Raw genomic sequence first — 7,070 nt, forward strand, 5'->3', positions numbered from 1 at the left:
AAATCTGAATTTATCGGTTAAAAAGTGATAAACAAAATGGAGTAAAAAAGATAGCATTGTTGTAAATACATAATTCACAAGAAAAAAAAAAAAGAAGCGTAACAGTAAAAATTCGCAGGACATCAAATGAGAGGAAGCACAGGATGTCGAAGTAAAAAAGTTGGATCAAACTAGTGCTGTGCTATGTTCCATGTAGATGCAGTGGCAACTTCACGAGTGGAATTAGAGCGATGGTGAAGGCACGAATCCGTAAAATACCTCAAGAAACAGAGGTCTTGTGATTGTATTTGGGTTCAATTGAACCCATTGCACCATCACACAACATTGGACGTACCAAGTTGAGTAATAAACAAAATGTAATAAGAAAAGCATTTAACTGTTAAAATGGTTGTACACAGATTTTCAAAACAAGAAGCGTCTCACAAGAGTCCACAAAACATCTAATGAGAGGAAGCCAAGTAACAAAGTTGGATCAAACCTAGTGTTGTGTTGTTTTATGTTCATGCAGATGTAGACATAGAGACAGCAACTTCACGGACAGAATTAGAGGGACAGCGGAGGCATGAATCCGTACAACACCTCAAGAAACAAAGCTCTTGTGTTTCGTCTTCATTCTCATTCTCCTCCAATGATCTCCCCACAGTTTCCCTTGTAAACAAGTAGGTTATGATCATTCCCACAATGCAGACTCCGCCCAGAAGCACCAACGCTATTGTCATCAGTGTTGGGTCAATTCTCCATTTTTGTTCTTTTTAGTAGCCCAAAGAAACCCGACCGACCCAATAATCGCCCCAACCTTTCCGAAAGCCCCTGAAATCCCATGGCATGTGGAACGGAATCTGGCAGGGAAAAGCTCTGCAGGAACTATGAAAGTGGTGGTGTTTGGCCCAAAATTTGAGAAGAAGAATGTGAGGCCGTATAGTATGAGAAAGCCTATATTTTTGGTGTTTTTGTACCAGTTGTTAGAGTAGGGTATCCCAATGGCAAATAAGGCAAGAGCCATGAAGGAGAAGCCTATCGTCTGGATTCTGACTAGGGGTGTACACGGTCCGGATTGGTTCGGTTCTGAGAAAATCCAAGAACCGAACCAATCCTAACGGTTCTGTGATTTTGAGAACCAGACCAGACCGTTACACTTGTAAAACTGGACCAGAACCAAACCGAAAAAACAGTTCGGTTTCGGTTTGGTTTACGGTTCCAAAAATTTCTATTTACAAAAACAAATTGTTAATATTAGCAAAATAATTACTCAAACTAATTACATTTAACTCATGATAAAAACTAATAATATTAAGGCATTACTTAATATTACATATCTATATCATCCTAATATCATTAAAATTTATAAAAAACCAATTAATAAAAATAAAACTTGATATTATATATATATATATATATATCTTTTAAAATTCGGTTCGGTTCGGTTCGAACCGCGGTTTTTTCATAAAATCCATTCTTAATATAACCGAACCAAACCAAATCAATTCTTAATAGAACCGAATCAAACCGTACGATTCGGTCTAGTTCGGTCCGAATTACCGGTTTGAACGGATTTTTGAACAGCCCTAATTCTGACTCTACCAATGCGATCAATGAGGAAGACAGTGGCCCAATAGCCTGGGATGGTGGAGCAAAGTGCGATCATTGCTTGGAATTTCGCAACGTTGAATGCATCTTCATAAACATTCACTTTCAGCTTGTCTTTGAACTGTTTGTCATTTATCTGAGTCTGAACGAGGTTGGTGCTGTAAAAAACAATGTAAACCAGAAACCAGGCGGCAGCGCAAGAGAAGAGGTCGCGGCCATGGCGATTGAAGAATTCTTTGGAAAAGAATGGGTAAAAAGGTGGTGGTGGATTTGGTGGGAACTCAGAGTCCTCTGCAATCTGACTCAGGGATACGACGAGCACTTTCTCCATGTTCTTGGCTGCTTGCAGCACATTCTGCTCCACCAAGGCTGTATATCTGTGAACAATTAACAACCCAAAAACAACTTGATAGAATATATAAAAGTGACTAAAGCAGTTTAAAACAGAGAACTTTGTTAACAGTTATGATCCGACAAACTCTAATCTCTTAATAAGGAGTCTGGTTTCGATTCTTCCATAATCTCTATGTCAGTTTTGGTCCTCAATCTAATATGATTAAAATAATTTCCACGCCAATACAAAGTAATAGGGTGAATTACAGTTTTCATCGTCAAACAATTAATTAGGGTGACAATTTTTTTTTAATAAAAACCAATTTAATGAGTACTTTATTTAAAAGTAATGTTTCATCATTCAATCATAAATTTTTCATACATTGCAGCTTACGCTGTTTTTTTTTTTTTTTTTTCAAGGCACAAACAGCTTACGCTGTTGGGGCTGTGAGTACATATGTATAGGATATGAAACTGCAAGTACAAAGCTCCCCAATGAACACTTCCCACTTTGAAAACAACGTTCGCACATTTAAAATATTAAAAAAAAAAAAAAAACCTCGGTAAGATCAGTATTATTTATCCACCCAGAAAATCCTCCTGTCCAATGGACACTATTGGGCGGGGTGGGCAAGGGCAAAAAAAAATCCAAAGTCAAAAAAATCTTTGAAATCTCCGATGTTCCGAACTTGTCCAACGCTGAGATGACAAAAAAAAAAAAAAAAAAAAAAAAACATAAATTCATTTTATCTAAACCAGACTGTATAATTTAATTTAATTTTTCTAATGAATGATTTTGTACAATTTAATTTAATTTTTTCAATAGAGGATTTTGTCTTATTTCTTCAAATAAACCGACCTTTCATTCTGATTCGATCCATAATTTTATAATTAATTACAATTTCAATTTAAAAGAATATATATATGGGAGATTTATTTATAAGTCCATTTTCAGACACTTATGGTAGGCTAAATCTTATGTAATTTTTTATAGAGTCTTAAGTCTTATTTAGATAGAAATGTATTCCACAAGATCCTACATAAACATAACGTGACGTGACACTTACATAAACGTAACGTAACGTGACACCTACATAAACGTAACGTAACGTAACGTGACACCTACATAAACGTTACGTTTCGCAAACTTAATGAGTTTTTATTTTTTTTAAATTGAATGTGAAATGTTGCTGGTTTATGTTGATGTCACGTTATGTTTCATATAAATATGATCTATGGTAATATTCAATTTCCTATATAGGAAATTGAATGTTGCCATAGATCATAAGTGTCACGTTACGCTTATGTAGGTGTTACGTTACGTTACGTTTATGTAGATATGATCTATGGTAACATTCAATTTCCTATATTAAGAAATTGAATGTTGCCATAGATCATAGGTGTCACGTTACGTTCATATAGGTGTCACGTTACGTTACGTTTATATAGATATGATCTATGGTAACATGCAATTTCCTATATATGATTTTACTATTATTTATGATATTAACAACTAATATTGAGGGTAAATGTGTCAACAAACTTCCTACAAGACTTATGGAAACATAAGTTTTTCGTATATAGCATAAATAATTTTCCCTATATATATATATATATATATTTTTTTTTGTATCTCATATATTATATATATAAATTGTTAACCCTCCCTCTACATCTGCAAATGTGTTCTTGTAGACAATTTTTGTTTGATGTTTTAGTAAATTGTAAACAATAAATTATAATTATGTTATGGATGATAACAAGTTTTTCGAGAGAGAAATGTAAAACCTGGCAATTTCAGGCATCATCATACGCCAGCAAAATGTCATAGCAGCCGGAATGGCACCAATGATGAGTATGAGCCTCCATGCCAGGTCTGCCTCCGGTGGCGTCCGATCCTTGGGCGGTTTTGTCCCAGCGTTGAAGATGGTGCAAACCGCCATCGTGACAGTCGAGCTCACCAGTATCCCCAACCCCTGCATGGAGAACACCGCCGCTATGAACGCTTCTCTCGTCCTCTTGTTTGAGGAACTCCGACATTATAGTCGCCGACAACGGGTAATCCCCTCCTATCCCCACCCCTAGCAAAAACCTAAAGAAGCCTAAACTCCACAACACACACGTCTGAGAGGTGCATATAGAGAATTCACATCCAATAGAACTGAGCACCATCAGCATCAATGCGAGGCCGTAGACTCGGCGTCGTCCGACGAGATCACCAAGGTGTCCGAAAACGAGCTTGCCGATCACGGTCCCCAAGAGAGAAACGGCGACCATGGTGGAGCTAATAGGGATGGGGACTTCGTAACGCTTGTTGGGATCAGGATTGTCGTAGTATCTGCGACCAATGAGTCTCGTGATGGGAGGGATGCAGAAGAGGTCGTAGCTGTCGGTGAACAGTCCCATGCCGGCGATTATGATGGCTTTGAAGTGGTAGTATTGCGTCTTCGCAGTGTTGAGCGCTGAAAGGACTTTATACGCCATTATTGATACTCAAACCTCGACGAAGGAAGCTCCCTTCCTTGATGTTGCGTCGCATGAATGAGTGTGTTGTGTGACGTTGTTTGTATTATATGTATATATATATATATATATATATATATTAGCAAAGTTGGGGCGGTGTGGAGGTGGGGTTGATCAAAGAAGATACGACACGATACGAGGGAGCTTCGTTGAGGACGGAAGACAACCATGGAGTGGTGACTAATAGGAAGGAGTCCATGATTCCAAGAAAAATGCGAATAAAGACTGTCCTATCTGATGCCAATATCACTTTCTTAATTAGTAATTTTGAAAATGATATGGACTTGGTGGAACTTGATCGGAAGGTTTCACTTTCCTCCCCTTCCCTTCCCTTCCCTTCCCTTTGTCGTTACTTGTTCTGGGTTTCTCCTACGGTTAAAATCGGTGATGTTTTCTATTCTTCATAGGCTGTGTTTGGATGCACAAATTATTGAAACTTATTTTACTCACCCTACTTTCTCTAGTGTGTCAATTTAATTACTAATTTCTTCTAATTGTATCAATTTAACTCTAACAGAAATTATACTAAAATTAAAAATTAAAATAGTTTATTCATTTTCATTCAAGTGATACACAAGTTCACATCTAATTTAAAATAATTTACTGAAATAATTCTTTTTTTAATTAAGAACTTGACATCTAATTTGAAACAATTTAAACTTTTTTCCTTGGGAGCTGTTTAAGTGTGCAACCCCTTTAAGGTTGCACACCATATGCAATCCAATTTTTAGCCGTTAGATTACAATAATTGATCAAGACTATTGAATTGTTTAATTGTAAAAAATGTGAAACCGGGGCAACCGGTTAATCCTCCTTTTTGCATGATTGCATCCCACTTTCCTCACTCACTCTCTCTGTCTCTCTCTCTTCTTGTCTTCATCTCTATAAGGTTGCGAGTGTAACTCTTGGTTTTCATTAACAACAACAAGCCCCTGTTAGGTTTCATTGACGAAGCTCTGTAGGGAACAGTATAACCCTTGATTTCTAACAACAACGGAACTACAAGGCTTTGTGGGGTTCCATTGCTGAAGTGAAGGTATTCTCTTCAACAAGATATCAGGTATGAAGCTGTCTCCCTCCCTCTCTCTCTCTCTGGCCTTTTCACTTCAGCGATTTTTCCTCAACTAAACCCTCATCCTAACTTCAATCCATCTATGTTTCGCTCAAACTGAAACCGTTCCATCGCCAAGTAACCTCTCTCTTTCTCAATCGAGTGTTTGTGTTTGCATAAACAATCCAACCATGTTAAAATGTCATGTTTGTGTTTGTGTTAACATTTTTTAGTCATAAAGTAATTGTTTGTACTAATGTCATGTACAGTATGACCCCAGCCGAAGTTAAAAGTGAATGCGTTGATTATGACATTCCAAATGAAGCAGATGACATTCGTTTAATCAATGAAAGTCGGGTGGAACGTTGTCATGGTTGCAAAATTGGTTCGCGCAATGAAGAAGCAACCAACATAAACGTTGAAGATGGCCGAGCCGATGTGAAACAAGAAATGGTTGATGATGCTCATGGCGATGACATGGTTAGTGAGGTTGAATGTGCTGTTCTGGAACAGAAATTTGATTCGGTCAAAGATGGAGAAACTTTCTACAATGCGTATGTTAAAGCCAAGGGATTTAGTATACGAAAATCCAGATTTAACACAAATAAACAGGGAAAGATTGTTAGTAGTCTATGGTTGTGTTCAAGGGAAGGTCAGAGATTACCAAAATACTTGGACCGTGTTGCAGAAAAGAGAAGAGCTCCCAAGGCATTAACAAGAATAGGTTGCAAAGCATAATTTCGCATATGGTACGATCCAGAGGCTGGTGAAGGGGGAAAGTATGTTATGACTCACTTCATCGCAGACCACAACCATGAATTCGTAGAACAACACTGTGTGATGTATTTGAGGTCACATCGGGGTTTAAACAGCGCCGACAAAGCTCAAGCAATGGCTATGCGCAACGTCGGTGTGAAGACTAGCCAAACCATGGACTATATGGTAAATCAATCCAGGTGTTATGAGAATGTTGGTTTCATCCATACGGATTTGCACAACCACATTTAAGCCAAACGTAGAGCAGAAGTTGAGGATGGTGATGCGCGAGGTGCTTTGGTTTATCTATGTGCAAAACTTGATGTTGACCTACGTTTTTTTTACAAGTATGATGTGTGTAAGGATAACAAGTTACAAAATCTGTTTTGGGCAGATTTGAAATTGCAGGCTGACTACACAAAGTTTGGTGATGTGTTGATATTTGACTCAACTTACCGTACCAATGTGTACAGGAAATCTTTTGTCATATTGGCTGGTGTGACTAACCACTTCACAACTACGATATTTGCATGTGTTTTGCTAGCTAATGAGACAATTGATACATACACATGGGTTTTGGAAACATTTATGGAGGCGATGGATAATAACGCATCTGTGTCCGTACTGACAGATGGCGATAAGGCGATGTGAGAGGCAATTAGAAGAGTATTTCCAAACGCAAGACATCGATTATGTAATTGGCATCTTGGGAAAAATGCTATGTCAAATGTTCACAAAAATGGCTTTGCTATGCTTTCAAGCAGTGCATAGAGATGGAAACGGATGAGGCAAAGTTTGAGGATGGTTGAATGAGAATGGT

The 7,070-nt window shown here is 37.8% G+C and overlaps 1 pseudogene across 1 annotated transcript; it reads right to left on the reverse strand.

Annotated features, from left to right (window-relative positions):
- Positions 1 to 380: 380 nt before the first annotated feature.
- On the reverse strand, positions 381 to 4,444 carry LOC114313827 (putative inorganic phosphate transporter 1-9; annotated as a pseudogene). Its single transcript, XR_014365328.1, has 3 exons — positions 3,709 to 4,444; positions 1,565 to 1,964; positions 381 to 1,021 (listed from the first exon to the last, which is right to left on the reverse strand). The product of XR_014365328.1 is annotated as a putative inorganic phosphate transporter 1-9 (transcript).
- Between the last annotated feature and the right edge of the window lie 2,626 nt (positions 4,445 to 7,070).

Source organism: Camellia sinensis, chromosome 3 (genome assembly GCF_055761805.1).
Source record: "Camellia sinensis isolate YWXY chromosome 3, ASM5576180v1, whole genome shotgun sequence".
Classification (NCBI taxonomy): Eukaryota; Viridiplantae; Streptophyta; class Magnoliopsida; order Ericales; family Theaceae; genus Camellia; species Camellia sinensis.